The sequence below is a fragment of the Mycteria americana genome, chromosome 2 (genome assembly GCF_035582795.1).
Source record: "Mycteria americana isolate JAX WOST 10 ecotype Jacksonville Zoo and Gardens chromosome 2, USCA_MyAme_1.0, whole genome shotgun sequence".
In the NCBI taxonomy this organism is placed as follows: domain Eukaryota; kingdom Metazoa; phylum Chordata; class Aves; order Ciconiiformes; family Ciconiidae; genus Mycteria; species Mycteria americana.
In genome coordinates, this window is record NC_134366.1 from 80,652,905 (window position 1) to 80,670,573 (window position 17,669).

General features: G+C 40.3%; 1 protein-coding gene across 8 annotated transcripts in view; it reads left to right on the forward strand.

Annotated features, from left to right (window-relative positions):
- The window catches only part of LYRM4 (LYR motif containing 4), a 95,902-nt gene that overhangs the window by 41,756 nt on the left and 36,477 nt on the right, over positions 1-17,669 (forward strand). The window contains exon 3 of one of the 8 annotated variants that reach the window (XR_012774359.1): positions 6,496-6,609. The exons of the other annotated variants lie outside the window; for them this stretch is intronic. The gene's annotated coding sequence lies outside the window, so the exon portion shown is untranslated. The remainder of the gene's footprint in view (positions 1-6,495; positions 6,610-17,669) is intronic. 8 annotated transcript variants of the gene reach the window in all.

Below are 17,669 nucleotides of genomic sequence, written 5' to 3' on the forward strand. Positions count from 1 at the left end.
ACATCTGGCTTCCTGCACCCTAACTGGCTTCACACATACGCTAACTTACTTCACCCTCCCGCTCCATCATCTTCCCCTTGCGCTCTGTCTTTCCCTGGGGCCCAGAATTTCTTACCTAAAGTGTCATGCACAAGAGTATTTTTTGTGTATCTCCAGCCACATGCAGGCATTTACAGTTCTCTGCCCATGGCTGCCAAACAAGCCAGTCTCTGTACAGGAGAAAATTACTGGCATGGATATTCAGCTGCTTATTTGCATACTCAGCTAACATATGTACAGTGGGATATGTCCTCTTGCCCATGTGTGATTGATTGGAAACGAGGAGCAACAAAAGATGTTTTACAAAGGCAATTGCAGGTCTGAAATGCATGCAGCTGTATTCTGCCCACCTTCAACCTCCACAGCAAGCAGAATTGATCAGGGCTACCCCACAGCATGCGAGCAGTTTTGATATCGCATAGTGTTGCTTGCATACCTGTGCTAAGTCTGCTTCAGTAATTAAAAAACAACAGATGATCATCTTCAGCCATAAAGTTTCACCCACTTTCTTATTGCTCATAATTTCTTCTTTTTCTTTTTTTTTTTTAATTGCTCTTGATGTCTACTCTTAGCTTGCATCATATGGTGCTGGTAGGATGTATACCGCAGTGCCAGCACACTTGATGAACTTCAGTGATAAAAACCATCACTTCTGCAGTGTGTGGGGTTTCTCCCAGCCAACATGCAGGCATGTGGATGGAGGTCACTCCTGATCAATAATGCTCATTGCTTTTTACTTATGATGTACCCATTTTAATTTATATTTCCTGCTGCTGCCAGAGGGAACTAATTTCTGACACCAGAGATGCAACACAGCTACTTTAAAGCAGAATGATCCTGAGATGAAATGATGTTACTGACCTGAAACACTTCAAAAAGCTTGATTCCAAAGCCTGCTGTGGTTTGAGCTTGCAGTTTCTGAGATAGGTTAACATTGCTCTGAATCATTGTGAGACATGATCAGATTGTTGCTTTGTAAATTAAATAATGAAGCATTTGTGTGTGAGAGTTCCTACTATAATTAGTAGTTAGACTGTGCTTTGAAAAGATCAAAATCTACATCACATGATGGTAGGATCTGGAATTTGTTTTCCAAATTTGACTTTCAGTCATAGAGACATGAAGTCTTCCAAAATCCAGGTTTGACTTATAATACTTTGTTTGTGTATTAACTGTAGAAACATGAGTGACTAATCAGATAGCCCTTTGGGTAGCATGATTTTTTTCAACTAAACTAATAATCTGGCTTGAGTTATTTAGAGAAAAGCTCCTGTGGTTGAGATGACCTTTCCCTTAGTTCTCCTGTAGATCTCAGCTGTGACATAGTGGTACCTTTCTTTGAAGGATTTTGGTAAAGCAGCAAAAATAAAACCTAGCATTCTTGCCAATTCTTGGCAATTTACATGTATGGATTGCTATTAGCCCAAAGCTTCTGAAGTGCTGTACAAATTGTAATAGCACTCGTGAATCAGTCTGCTTTCAGATCTGTCAAATGGCATATATTTAATGCTTATTAGCCTAGATACAGCATTTTAAAACACTGCCACTCTTGCAAAAAATTTCAATTCCACATCACAATTTTACCCTAGCTATTACAATCACACATCAAACTACACACCGTGGCATATGGGATATCCCAAAGTGGGATATGGATGCAATAGTTAAGCAAACTCACTGAAGTTAGCATCTGGGTTTTTTTGGAATACGGAGACAGAAATTTAGCAATTTTTTTAATATGTAGGTAGAATGTCCCTCACTGCAGTAAGTAATGGAAAGTTTCATCTCTTTTTCTTGCACAGAAAGTAAGAGTTGAGTAGATTTGAATGCGGTATTAGAATACTTCGTGTTTCAACCTGACATTTTAACCTGTGGTATTGTTACACTTATTTATAAATGTTCCTCTCTTTACTACTCTCTATCTCTTAGGAATGGTGTTGAACAGCTTCCTACTGTGAACCCATCAGGTCAGAATGCTTTTGTAGTAAAAAACATGAAATACTTCCCAGTCCCATCTAAAATTTTTGGAAGAACCGAGAGCTTGATCTTCTGATTTAACACACAGAATCTTTCAGTGCCATTTCATCAGAGTAATAATGGGGACATTTCAGATTTCTATTTGTTTTCTTTTTTATAGTATCGGATAAGTGGGGCAGTTGGTAGAAATCACATTGAGGGGGACAATGTAAATTCTATGTCACTGAGTTCCATTTAAGCAATATCTGGTCTGGAAATAATCCTATATTAAAAGAATCAGTTGCAGATGTTTCTGATTTGGAAATGCTAGGGTTTTGGACAGATATGGGAAGACTATCAAGTCCTGCATCGTATGACCAAGGGGACTTTTACCTTTGGTTTCATGGCATGATTGCTAATCCCAGGATCAACCGGAAGGTAAAAAGCAAAGCAAGCTGTAAATGTTTCACGTGCTCTTTATGCGCTCAGTGCTCATCATGAAGAAGACTGCACGCAGAGGTTTTACCTCCGCTGGACTTGCTCTTGCAGTTCTGCTCATATCTTAAATGGCTCTGGGTAGTCTGTCCTTATTTAGGTACTGTTCTGTGATCTCCATTCTTTTGGGTGCTCCGTGTATGTGCTCATCCACCTCCAGATGTTTTTAAACCTTAATCTTAAACCTTATTATCCTTCAATCCAAGTTTTAAAAGAAAAGAAAAGAAAAAAAAGTAGAAGAGCAGCTTGTGGTCAAAAAAAGGTTTCTGCGAGAGGCAGGGCTATAACTCCTGAAATATGAAGCCACATCTGCCCTGATCCAACTGGCTGTTCTGCCAGTCTGTGTCTCCGGGTCACATTTGTATTGGTTTTGGATCAAGTAAGGTAACAACACACTTCAAGTGCCAGAAAACCTGAGAAGAGGAGAAGGAGTTGATGACATTTCTTGCATTAATGTTCCTGTTCTCTATTATCACATTCAGGAGACTGTGACTAAAATGATGCTGAAATGCTGTTTCCAATATCCCATTGAGAAAAACTCACACCCTTAGTAAAAATCTGTGCTGTAGTATGTTGACATATTGGGCCATTTTTAGAAACATGTTTATTGCAAAAATTTTCCACTGGGTTTTAGCTGGGATTCAGGTTTTGGAGATACTGGCCTGTTTGAAAACTCACTATTGTTGTTTATCTGTGATTGTGAAAGCATCAGGAGATTTTGGGATGGCAGGAATGGAAAAATCACTTTTCAAAGATCTGTTTGGATTGTGATACTATATATTTAGAATTAAGCATTTCGTTACTATTGTAGTAAGTACAAAAATGCACTAACATTTTGGTTTCTAGGAACATTTAGTCTGTTCTTGTTAGCAGACTGACCTCCTGTGCTGTAGATACCAACATACAGTCATTTTGACTTGTTTCTACCATTCGTTACTAACTGAACTAAAATGCAAGAAGCGTACAGTTACGTAGCAGAAGGTAAGACCACCAAGGTAGGCAGCAAACCAATTCCAACTTTATGTGACACTGAATGATACCAAAGTTAAGAGGCCGTGACTCTACGCAATTCAGGGTGCTGCTCAGCCCACCTTGACAATGTTTCTGCTTCCCTGCCCTGCAGCGGGCTGCACTCCTGCCCTGGTCCCACACCTGCCCTCTCCAGCACTTCTCTGGAGGGGAGGAGGACCAAGGAGTTACTCCACAGTTGGAGCCAGTGAGGGTGTCTGTATCCCAGAGCTTGGGCATGGGATGCAGAAATCCTGTACCATGCACAGGTGAGAAGGATTAAGAGGATGCCAGTACCACCTTGTATTTTGCCGATGGACTGCTCTTCCTTGATTCCCTGTGAGGTGAACTTCTGGTTCCCACAGGGACCACGTCAGAGGGAGGAAGGAAATCCCCGCTCATGACAGCTCCACCTGGCAGCCTCCTTGAGACCTAGAACCATAAGTCCAAAATACTTAATAGTCCTGCAGTGTTTAGTGATTTCATGATAGATTTTTTTTTTTTGGTAGGAGTATTGTGAAAGATTCAGATGATCTTTTCTATCTAAAATATGGGGGGGGGGGGTGTTTTCAGTATTTTGTGGGTTTGGGGTTTTTTGTAAGATCTTTACAAATTATTAGTGCTAGTATTTGATTCTTTTAGCCATTAGCTAAACTCAGACTTTCCTTTCATCAGAAGTCTATTGGAAAACAATGGCTAAGGCATGTAATGCATTTTTCTCCCCAGAATTTTCAAAGGCATTGTAAGGGGGAGTTATGTGTTTGCTGTGTAGCCCTTTCTCATGGGAACACATTTCTTTCAAAGCTGTCTTTGAGCACTTACTATAAGGCAACAAAAAGGTGGTGTTGTAACATGCCTCTTAATAAACAATTTGAGATTTTCCCGCTGTGGTACAAATAGTTGTTGGCATAGTCTTTTCATTTGAAAGATTGAAACCCATGTGTAAGGACCATGCTCCTGTGACATAATTTAGATTGATTATAGATGTTTCTGCAGTAACCTATACTAAATGGTAGTCACCAAAAAGAGGATGCATGGAGAGCAATGCCATGGCTAAAGAACAAATGTTAAGAACATGACACTGGAAAGAAGGTCTCTCCTGAGATGAAAGAAAACATTTAAGTAGTATTAATGAAACTTTGCAAGGGCAGAATAACGTAATCCCTTTGCCCTATAGCTGAGTGGGAAAGTGGTGTATATTTATGCGTGTTTGGTTTTGGGTATCTAAGAAACTTGCAAAGGCTGTGAGATAATAAAGTGTTTAGTTTCAAGGAACAGAAGTTTAGAAAAATCACCTTTTAATTCTGGTTCTGCCACAAACTTTGGCAGTGTAGAACATCATTTATCCTTTTTATCTTTACCTGTTGTCTGGGATTCTCCCTTTTTAAAAAAGGTAATTCTTCAGTTGCATATATGACAAAGATGGTTTGAGGCTCGCTTAATATGAAGATGGTTTTTTGGTGTTGGGTGCTGTGAGTATATCTTTATTTTAGGAAATGTCTTTTAGATTTTCAGCTTTGCTTTAGAGAGCTTACAGTGGTTTGGATTTAAAGTTCATGTGAGTTTTTAATTTGTTCTCAAGGGTCCTAAAGAGTTTGTTTTAGTTCCTATGTAATCTGTGAAGAAATTCAAGTTTACTTTGTCCTTCCTCAGTTTTGAGTTCTGCTCCCATTAAGCTTCTGGGAATGGAAACCCTAATAAGCAATAGACATCTAGCAAATTATTCTAAAAACTTGTGAGCATTGGTAATGAATTTCCTGTTTATCGTTGAAAAGCACCAAATGCAGAAAGATTTTGACCAGGCATTACAGAGGCACAATGGGGGGTTTCTGGTTGCTTAATACTGAGTAATATTTTATTCTTAATTCTGTTGTGAATTTGTGTAGAATTGTGTATGAACCTAAAGTTCAGAAGAACTTTGGAAGTTTTGGAAGAATCTTGGAAGAATCAACAGTATCTTACAGTCACCACTGCACAGACAGCATCAGGGTAGAAATGTTATTCATTTTCTTATTCATCTCACATGTAAAGCTGGCTTTCAGTTGACCTCAGTCAGAAGGTGGCTGAATTTTGCCTCCATACAATGTTCTGTACCTGAGGTTTCTTTGCACCTTATCAAAGGATGCTGTAGACATGGGCATTAGGTATCTGTCTAGCCTGATTATTGAGTACAAGTAAAGTATGTTGCACCTCTGCAGAAAATTGAACCTACTTTTTCCCACCAATTCAGCTTTCATTGCACTAAGAGGATCTTAGAGTGCTCACTGTTATTTTATATATCAGTATTTCAGTAAATCTCTTCATGTTATGTGTATGTAAAGGGTAAGTGATTTTTATTTTTTTAAACAAAATTTGATGTGTAAATTTTATCGATAGCACACCGCAATTCAGTCTTCTGGAATTTGGTAGGGGGTTTTGGTTTTGTTTGCTTTTGTTAGGGTTTTTTTTTGTCCTGCCCTTTATAAGTCATGTTTTCATTAATTTTACTTATCATGCTGTGTCAAGACATCTGCAGGCCTGGTGCATTCTCTAAATCCAGGGGTTTTTTTATTCTTACTATGTGAGCCTGATTGAACACTTAAACAGTGTTACAAAGCTGGAAAAAAAAATCTGTAGTTTTAGAAACACTTATTTTGGTTATTGACAGTAATTTTCTGTGTCTGGCTATGAAATTCCTCCAGCTTTCTTACCCTTGTTCCTGCCCTTGAACATAGTTTAAATAGATTTAGAAAGTGGTGAATGTATTGGAGGCATCTTTATTTATCAATGGAGAAATCATGTTTAGGAAAAACATTTAGGAAAAATTAGTGCATCTCTTTTGAAGGAATATAGAAGTGGTATGTGGAGTGGCAGAAACACCTGTGAAAGAGTGGCAGAAAGTGGCAGAAACACCTTCTGTTTCACTGGAAGGAAAACTTAAATGATTGGCTTAACAGAAAAATTATAATATAGTCTGTTTTTTCCTTTAGAGAAGCAAAAATCCTTTGTAATTTTTTTTAGGCTACATGACATTCTTCGTTGTCAAAAGACTGACTCTTTGCTCTCCTAATGACATCCCAATATTTAGCATACTAGTGAGACTGAATTCTTGTAGACCAAATTATGGAAAGTCAGGTAAGTGGCATTTTTCTTTATTATATTGCACAGCTTTTAAGTTATACACAGTCGGTATACAGATACATTGTAAAACTTATGTAGGAGAAATGCGCAATATAATAATATTAAAAAGCCACTTACCCACCTTACTGTTTGTGCAGCCAGTTCCATGGCCCAGTATTCGTTGTATGGTGGGCATGAAGTCCCCTGTACAGTGCGTACTGGGGCACGAAGCTGGTTAAGAATTAGGTCTTTCTTTTGTGCATCAGATACACAAAAGGACAAACACAAAGGGCAGCTGTTACTCAGCTTGTGAGCAATGAGAACAAAGTGACATCCAGTGGTTGTTCTCTTTGGTGGTATTTGACCATTGCTGTTCAAATTCGGTTTTTCTTAAGGTTGAAGGCCAGGAAGGACAGTTGACATAGGTTGGAAATCACTGCAAACCTGTCCTGATTGCTAGGGCTAGTACTATTTTCTACTACCATATTAACAAGCATTAGCAGTGACTCATTGAATTTACAGAACTAAAAGCTACTCTTAACAGTAGTGCATTAAGGACTTTATTTTTGGTTTTGTACTTTTACCTGTGCACTCAATTCTTTTACACAGGAGCTGAATACAAAGAAACTTTACAACAACTACTACAATGAACTAACGATAACAGTATTGTATAGATATACAAAGAGCTAGGGAACTTGAGCAGGAGTAATGTTGCATATTTTTATTGTTATATAAACAAATGCCAAATGCCAATATCGTTCAAAAAGCAAATTCTGTATATGTAAATTATGCAAATCAGAAAAGCATTGTTTAACTTGATTATGGTATATGCTTGTCAAACCTGTAATTTCCATTGTTCCTTCTTAAAAGTAATCACATGACTGCTCTCTGGTATATGTGCTACAGATTACTTTTGGTGTAGAAAGTGACATTTAAGTAGTACTTAGCAGAGGTTTCTATCCGTGTCAGCTTTCAGATTTTAAGCATATTTGTTTTGGCCTTATTTCTTAAGATCAAAATATTTAAAATCTTTTTTAAATCAAAAGGATGTTTTTAATTTATGGGTCTTTACTGTATTCCCTAGTGGATCTAGGAAGAATCTTGCTTTTACTTCGTGGGAGAAAATGCTGCTTTGGGAATAGATAAACACTGGAATTTCCATCAAATCATGTATTTTTCTGAAAACTTTTGCAGGGTGAGAATGGGAATTTGGCTAAAACATCTCCTTAGTCTTAGCTGTTGTAGAATCCAGCACTTGCCATAAGAAATCAAAAATGAAGTTGTGGGCATAAAACAGCAGTGGATTCATACAGATACACCTGAAGCCAAAGTTGTAATTCATAAGTCATTTCCACAAAACTCTGCCTTTTTTTTTTTTTTTCCAATGGAAGTAGAAGTTAAGAAGTACTTTTGAACTTCAGTTTGTGGAAAGCTGTGCATGTTTCATCCCAGTTGCAGGGACAGCTTTGACAAGGCAAGAAAAGTGTTTTAATATCACCTTCAATGCCACCCTTGCCTGTCATAATGAGAAAGATGCCTGTTTGGTGACTGCTTTTTCCCAGCCCAAGCCAGCTGCCTCCAGCTAGACCTTTCTTTGGGAAGATCAATCACAAAATTGCATATATATCTCTTGGGAAATTCAATGTGTGTGAGCAGTAAGCCTAAACACCAGCGGAAACTCCTTATTTCAAATTTTTCACTGACTTTGAAAGGTTTCTTAGTGATCCTGGTAATATTTGACAACCATAAATAAAGAGCACTCTTTATAACTTAAATAAACAGCAAAGCATTTTTACTAATTATTAGGCATGGAAACAAATCTCTTCTCTCATATCTAGGATTGGTCCTCCAGATGAGGTTGTAAGTATGTTGTCCTGACAACGTGGGTAATTTATGATACAGCCAGGGGTGTAATTGTTCTGTGAATAAAGAGAGTCTTTTAGCTTCCAGGGATATAAAGTATTTTTCATGAATATTAAGTAAACTTTAATGATTGAAGAAAAGAGCAAAGTGGAGGACAGTCGTTTATATCCTGTCTAAACTGGCCTACAGCCACATTAACGTTTGTAACAGATTTAGAGTATAGCTAAAATAACAGTGAGGATTTCCTCTTTTTTTCCATACCCTTTTCACCACTTTTTAAACATCCACATAACTAAAAGAGTGAAGGCTATCTGCTTATTTACTATAATTTACAGGAGACATTAAAGAAAAATGGAAAGTAACTGTAATCAGTGCTGTTTGAGAAGTAGTGATAGATTGCAATTGAATGGTTTGAGGCTATTACAATTGCAATGAGATTGTACTAGTTCAGATACCTCTGATGTCAGGTGCTTGAAATATTAGTTATTTCAAAGACAAATTGGATTATAAATTATTAGTAAATCTGTACCAAGGTGATTAAACCCACTTGTAAACTGTCAAACATGGGTACTATTTCAAGTTGTAGTTTAGTCGGAAAGGGCGTTAGGAATTCAATTTAGGGGTTATATGGGAATATGTGGAGTAACTGAGTTACTTTTGAGCCTGGGCATTTCCTGTGCTTTCTGCCCTCTTAATGAGTTTTTGTTCAGCTTTAAAGTTTTCCTAGTCCACCATCAGCCTTTTCATCTGACTCTGTAGAAGATGCTCTAAGAGGGAGGATGCTGCTTCTCTAAGGCAGACTTACAAACTCACTTGACCACTTGGGGGAGATAAAAAACAGCAGATCTATGCAGCCCTCACACAGGTCAGAAATACAGTAATGGCATCCTCGAATTTCCACTCTGAGAGTCTACCATTCCTAGGCAGTACTGTTCTCAGTAAAACTATTTTTTCCCACAGAATCACAGAATCGTATAGGTTGGAAAAGACCTTTAAGATCATCAAGTCCAACCATAAACCTAACGCTACCAAGACCACCACTATACCATGTCCCTAAGCAAACTAACCCCCCAGCCCTAACCGGCCTGGCTGACTAGAGAGCTCTGGCTCGAACTCAGGAAAAAGAGGAGAGTCTATGACCTCTGGAAGAAGGGGCGGGCAACTCAGGAGGACTACAAAGGTGTAGCAAGGCTGTGCAGGGAGAAAATTAGAAGGGCCAAAACTGAGCTAGAGCTCAATCTGGCTGCTGCTGTAAAAGACAACAAAAAACACTTCTTCAAATACATTAGCAGCAAAAGGAGAGCTAAGGAGAATCTCCAGCCCCTAGGAGACGGGGGAGGGAACACAGTGACCAAGGATGAGGAAAAGGCTGAGGTACTTAATGCCTTCTTTGCCTCAGTCTTTAATAGCAGGGACAATTGTTCTCTGGGTACCCAGCCCCTGGAGTTGGAAGATAGGGACGGGAACCAGAATGGAGCCCCCATAATCCAGGGGGAAATGGTGAGTGACCTGCTGCACCACTTAGACGCTCACAAGTCTATGGGGCCTGATGAGATCCACCCAAGAGTACTGAAGGAACTGGCAGAAGTGCTCACCAAGCCCCTTTCCATCATTTACCAGCAGTCCTGGCTAACTGGGGAGGTCCCTGCTGACTGGAGATTAGCTAATGTGACACCCATCTTCAAGAAGGGCCGGAAGGAGGACCCGGGGAACTACAGGCCTGTTAGCCTGACCTCGGTGCCGGGGAAGCTGATGGAGCAGATCATCCTGAGTGCCATCACACGGCATGTAGAGAATAACCAAGGGATCAAGCCCAGCCAGCATGGGTTCAGGAAAGGCAGGTCCTGCTTGACCAACCTGATCTCCTTCTACGACAAGGTGACCCGCTTAGTAGATGAGGGAAAGGCTGTGGATGTTGTCTGCCTAGACTTTAGTAAAGCCTTTGACACGGTTTCCCACAGCATTCTCCTGGAGAAACTGGCTGCTCATGGCTTGGACGGGTGTACTCTTCGCTGGGTAAAGAACTGGCTGGACGGCCAGGCCCAAGGAGTGGTGGTGAATGGAGTTTACTCTGGTTGGCGGCCGGTCACAAGTGGTGTTCCCCAGGGCTCGGTGTTGGGGCCAGTTCTGTTTAACATCTTTATCAATGATCTGGATGAAGGGATCGAGTGCACCTTCAGTAAGTTTGCAGATGACACCAAGTTGTGTGGGAGTGTTGATCTGCTTGAGGGTAGGAAGGCTCTGCAGAGGGACCTGGACAGGCTGGATCGATGGGCTGGGGTGAATTGTATGAGGTTCAACAAGGCCAAGTGCAAGGTCCTGCACTTGGGCCACAGCAACCCCATGCAACGCTACAGGCTTGGGGAAGAGTGGCTGGAAAGCTGCCAGGCAGAGAAGGACCTGGGGGTGTTGGTTGACAGCCGCCTGAATATGAGCCAGCAGTGTGCCCAGGTGGCCAAGAAAGCCAATGGCATCCTGGCTTGTATCAAAAATAGCGTGGCCAGCAGGACTAGGGAAGTGATCGTGCCCCTGTACTCTGCACTGCTGAGGCCGCACCTCGAATACTGTGTTCCCAATAGAACAGATAAAATATATTGCACTGCATGGGTCTTCTTGGTAATACCACCCCGTGTCATTCTTCTTATCGTTAATCAAATGTTGTTTATTGAAGCAGATACAGAATTGCTTAATGGTTTGGTATTGGATTTACTGAATGTTAAGGAATGAGAAATTGAAACAGTAGAAGCTGAGGAATAGTTCAGTAGTTTAAAGGTCCTATTAACTTGTTCATGTAGCTACTGAATTTCTCCATATGTCCACACTCTCACATGCACACATAAACACTTAGAAGATTCCAGTCCCCTGCACAAAATAATTAAACAAAGCTCAAAGGCCTGGCAATGTGTACATGCAAAGCAGTGAAGGGGGGAAAAAAAGGCAAGAGGACATCTTTTTCCATCTGTTTTCTCCCATCAATGTTGCTTCATTCCAAGCTTGAAGCTTTCTCATTGATATGTTGTCTACGGTGTTGTGGATATTTGCGGGAGGGTGTTAGCAGAGTTACAGGCATTTTGGACAACTATTTCTTACTCTTCAATTTTTTGCATAAAATGTTTGTTGTGGTCATTACAAAACTTGGCATTCTAGATATTCTGTTATATGTACTATTAAAAGTGCAATCATCCATGGGAAATATTCCCCAGCAATGTCCTGTTGGTAACTATAATAATAAACAGATGTAGTTTATACAAAGCAAAACTTCTGCGATGGGCATCGCAGTTCCTCTCAAGTGCCCTGGGCTGGAGCTAGGGTTTGGGGGCAGGGGGATTCCTGTTTTCGTTCTGCTTTGATTTTTCTCCTGTGATCTTTCAGTTTCTATTCCTTTTCAGCCATTTCTTGTAGTTGAAGAGCAATTCTCTCCTCCTCACTCCTGCTGTGTATCTGATGTTAGGTCTCTGCTCAAATGCCGCTCCCTTGCCAGAGGTACCTCCTGCAGGCTCATTCTCAGACGTGTTCATGCTGGTTACCGAGATGACAGGGTTGGTGTTTTCTTAAGTGACCTTGCATCGTCCTATGCTGGAGTGGGTCTTGGTCTGCTGAGATGAATCCCAAGAATGGGTCTTTCCTTCCTGTCCTTGCTTTGAGACTTCATGGCCCTGCAAGTTGCCTTATGAGGCTCATAAGCCTTGAGGCAAATTGAGATCTTACGCAAGCTGAGTCAGTTCTAATAAGGAAATTCAAGGACCAGAGGTCTTGTCACTCTTCCAGCTCACTTCCAGCTTGATGAGCAGGACCACGAACACTGCAGGATCTTGTTCCTTTCTTCAGTCTGTCAGCACTATTCTCCCCCTTTGTTCCTGCCAGCTGGTGCTGAATACCTCTGTCATGCCCAGAGGAGATGGAGCTAGAGCACTTCACACTTCTGTCAGTCAGTCCTGCTGACTGACCATCAGTGCACAAAGTGTGATCTGCCCTATTAGAGCTGCAGCAGTTTGCTCCGGTTTTTTTCATTTCAGGGATTGCTTCTCTGCCAGTGCTCAAAATGTGGTCCTCTTCTGGCATTGCAACTTGTGGCCTACAGTGACTTCTTCCCTTCCTCCCTGGGGCCCAGTATGAGTCTTTCCTCTGCTGCTTGTAACAGGCAAGATCACCTGGCTGCTTGCTGGGAATATCCGAATCATGCACAGGACGTGTTGGTTCCTTGTCCAGAGACCACAGGCATCAAACCTTTACAGCATCACAGATCTGTCCGTGGGTGATGCCACATTTAGCAAACTTGTCCTACAGATGCCGTTTGCCTGGAAACTCCAAGATCGCCCTTCCATGTAAGTTACTTCCTCAGGTCACCCACTGCAAATGCATGTAGGGCTAGTTATTGAAAAGAAAAATATTATCAGTCTTTGGTGTTTGTAGAGATGTGATGTCCATAAAGAAAAGTTCATAGCCCACCCTCATTCCTCTGTTTGTTAGAGAACCTGCAGCATACATTTCAGTCGTATCATGAAACTAGTCATCTCTTCAAAGGACTAAACTTCCCGGTTATTTCAGATAGTTCTCTCAACTAAGAAAATAAATGTTAGCTCTATGAAGTGTTGTGTTATTTATACATGCATTTAAAAACAAAGAAATTATTTATAAGTAGATGCAACTGAAATAATTTTACATCTCTTAATCCAAAAAGCCAAGTATCTCACATTTCACATAATGTGTGAATATTATTTTCAGACATTTGAGAGGTGACGTGTTTCACAATATGACTGTAATGGAATTAATACAATACTGTGCCCATATGATTTGTTATAAGGATGGGTTTTGGTTTGTTTTTAAACTTTATAAATAACCACATAAATGCACTTGTCAGGTATTCTTACATTTTTAAAAATACTCCATTACCCCCAAACTCAGAAGGTGAAAGACTAAAAACTTCAGATCCTCAGTACAGACTTAACATCCTCAACCTTGTTTTGGCTTCTAATTCGTGGTTTCCAATTGCATGGTTTTGCTTTCTTCTTTGCTTATTTAGAGCTTCAGTTTTCCAATCAAATAGTCTGGCTTTTAATATTGTCTGAGAGTCAAACATAAAATACTATACTGATAATTCTAATGGCAACAGGTGTTAGAGCTGGTAAGGTAACTCTTTATCCTTCAGTGTTGTTCTGTTCCAAGTTTCCAGCAAGCATTTAGCATCTGTGCTGTGCAGGAGTTCAGCTGCCTTATACTGTGTAGGGGAGATAACCCATTCAGCAGAAATAGTTATAGGATATAGAATATTAAATATAGACTATTAAATATAGAATATTTAATTTTCCGAATCCCCTGTAGCTCTAGATACCTGTAGCAGAGCAGAACATGGCTGCTTTATGATGGCAAGGAAGAAAGGACAAAATAACATACTCTACTTTCTACTTGTACTCCTATGCCTGCCTTCAGAAGGTGCGGCATCTGGCTGTTGCCTCTCTTTTGCCAGAGGGACTTCAAGCATTTTATGTCACTTTTACTTGCTCCATCACAGAAACCTCTGATTGCATCCTCGCTCCAGAATCTTTTAAGATGGTGAGGAAGTATCAATCATCATTCATAGCTTTACAATCTGGTATTTAGGTGGAAGAGCAATGTCCCTGGAAGTTGCAGCATTTTGCCAGTGCTTAGCTCAGGAAGGGGCATCAGAATTTCATCACTTCCTTTTTAATCTTGGTCACATTTTCCTTTTAATGCTGTACAAAAATTCCTCTCACTCATTATGCTCAGTTATAAAGTATGTAGTATAGATGACACTTCAGTTAGGGAAGGACAAGTTGGAACATTATGGTTGATTCAAGTGAATAGTAACACTACATATGATTTGAATGTCTCTTCTTGTGCGTGAGGGAAGAGCTTTTGGCTTTTTAATGTTTGTTCTTTTAAATTAAAAAAAAAAAGATAATTACCAAAGCCATAACAAGATTTATAACAGAGGTTTGCTGCTACCCTGCTATGTGTTGCATGGCCACCTTACCCCTTTTTGAAGTGGGTGTAACAGGCTGTGTCACTGTAGGTGAAGAGTTCTGAATCAGCAGCATTTCTGCAGGCACTTTGTGCTTGCTCAAGACTCAGTAATGTAAGGTGTGGCTGTAAATATAGCCAGGCAGGGAAGGCCGAAGCTGGCTGAGAATTTTAGTCTAATGTAAAGCTCCTTTTCCCCAGCACACCATTTGTCACCTAGGAAGCAGTTAAAGGCTAAACTGGGAACGAAAAGTCGTATTCCAAAATAAATATGTAGAGGGGAAAATGAGGAAGAGTGTATTTCATTCTTACCATGTGAGGAAAGTAAACACAGCCACGTTTTTGTTTTCTAAAAATAGGTTTGAAGGGTGGCTCCTTCGCATTAGGCAATTCCCTGAATGATCACTTTGAGTATTTTTGCACTTCTGCAAAGAAGCAAAATATTGTTCCTCGTATGCGTAGAAAGCATAACTGTTCCAGTACACAAGAAAGTTAGCTAGTTCTGCACACCTCTTCAAAAAGCTTTGATGTAGAATAAGGAAGATAGCACAGGTTATATATAGTTCTTTCAGTGAATCCTGACAAATGCTTGCTGACCTTGTGATGATGCGTGTATAAGAGAAATTTGTTGTATTTATTATCTCCTATGGAATGACTGTCACATAGGTCATGCCCACACAGGCAGGTATTCCTAATGATGCCCAGGCTGTTGCATCACCTTTTGGGTGGCAGATGCTTTGAAGAATGGGGGGAGCTGTGTGTTCCTTCAGCAACTTCTATGTTCATTGCTGTTATTTGGCATCCGTCGTTGAAACCATTGGCAACACTGAGCTATTAGCTGATGATCACCGAAGTTTTTAATAGGTGTGCAAGCCATCTATCGTTATTACACCACAGTTACTGATGTTGTATTATCCACTGCCACCACCATGTATACCCCCAGTGACCCTTATAGAAGTAGGGTCACTTTCTCCACAAAAATATTCGTATCTGTTGCAGTTGGTTATTGTGTGTGTGTGCATTTGTTTTTGTAGTACCGTGAGAACATTTGTGTTTCACTTCACAGATTGCTAGGCCTACATCTACTGTGGTTAGATCTGAATTTTGCTTAGAAGTATATTGCTAAAGCCTGCCGTTTGTGGCTGGGTCTCCTTTGGTCCTTTGTTGTTGAAAGTTTACAGCAGTGTCCACAGGTCTGTGGGATCACTCACTGTTTAAACTTCTGGGGGAAACTATGATGTGTTCAAGCTATTGTTATAGCTGAGGGTAGCCCAGTCAGCATCTTCATACTGGGTTGTAAGATGGTGAATTGAACATAAAGAAGAAGGCAATTGAAGGCAATTGGAGGAATCTTCAAAATCTTCCTTATGCAAATATTTGGACATTGTCATGTTTCTATAATTTTCTCCTGCAAACCACTTTGAAGGAGTTGGGATGGGGAAGTAGCCAGTGTACAGAGTTACCAGGTAGTCTGAACAGCAGAAATCTGTATTCATATCTTATTTTGCAGGCAGAGCTTCCCTGAATGTTAGTAGAGAACAAGGGTTCTCATACAAAGACAGAACGTGGCAGAAAATTCTGGGGAGAATGCAGAACAATTTTGGGGAAATATTCTGATGTATTTAATTCTTGCTGTAATTAAATAGTCTTTCAGAGCAATGATTAATGTGGAATCCAGAGGTTCACTGTGCGAACTGTTTCTTTCATGTTTATACAGAAGCGATTAATTGAAACTAAATTATATTTATATGACAGAAGGTCTAAAAATACAAAATGTTCTGTAAGCCCAGTTTAATTCAGCAGATAAATATCAAGTCATCTTTTGTGTCTTTGGTTATGCATTTTTAACTTTGTTGCAACATGTTGGCACTATGTATTTTATTCTATGGGAAAAAAAGAAAAGAGGGACTTTCTGGGCTTGTGAATTTTATACTGCTAGAATCAGAAATCTCTCCTGAATTTGTCTTTCCATAACAGATTAGACTAGCAGTCTCTCTGATCTCTTGGGGCTTCTAATTATGATTTTTTTAAGTCTTTACTGAGCTAATATTTGAGGCAATACAGAATTTAGAAATGCAGCCCATCAGCAGTTTGCTGGATTCTAGTTTCTGCATGCAGAATATTAAGGAAGTATGAATGAAGTTTAATAAAATACATCGAGGCATTGTGCAACTATATATTGCTGCTGCGAAAATATCACAAGTTTTTTGTAGAAAATTAAAGGCTATCATCCTATTAACATGAAATAAAATCTGTCTTAAAATTCATAAACAAAATCTAATTATGCATGCCAGTATATGGAATTAAAGAAAGGAAGCAGTAGGATGCAGTTTTTTGGTGCCTCCTTTTTAGTGGTTTTGCCATACAAAAAGTACAAAGGGAAAGGCAGCATTAGAAGATGCAAGGCAGAGTCTCCCCTAGCTCTCCTTTGTTCTCCAACACCTCTCCAAGGCTCTTATATGTTCTGCTGAGACAGGCTGGTGCGTGCCCGCTTCATGGAGGAAGTTCGTTTTGGAGATGAGACGTTAAAAGGAAGTAGTTCACAGCTGCTGCTTTTGGAGAGGAGGAAGCCCTGTTAATAGGAGAAATGATGAAAGGAAGAAAAGACTTAAGGGCACAAGGGTTAAAGGTGAATTAATGGATAGAATGAAGCAGAGTGGGAAAGGAAAAGTAAGTATTGGTTGTTACTGCATTCCCCCAACTACTTAAGATTTACAGCTCCCTGTGTCGTGGTTTAACCCCAACTGGCAACTAAGCACCACACAGCCGCTTGCTCACTCACCCCTGATGGGATGGGGGAGAGAATCGGAAGAGTAAAAGTAAGAAAACTCGGGGGTTGAGATAAAGACAGTTTAATAGAGAAAGCAAAAGCCACACACGCAAGCAAAGCAAAGCAAGGAATTCATTCACTGCTTCCCATGGGCAGGCAGGTGTTCAGCCATCTCCAGGAAAGCAGGGCTCCGTCTCACGTAATGGTTCCTTGGGAAGACAAATGCCATCACTCCGAACGTCCCCCCCATTCTCCTTCTTCCCCAGCTTTATATGCTGAGCATGACATCCTATGGTATGGGATATTCCTTTCGTCAGTTGGGGTCAGCTGTCCCGGCTGTGTCCCCTCCCAGCTTCTTGTGCACCCCCAGCCTCCTCGCTGGTGGGGTGGGTTGAGGAGCAGAAACGGCCTTGACTCTGTGTAAGCACTGCTCAGCAGTAACTAACACATCCCTGTGTTA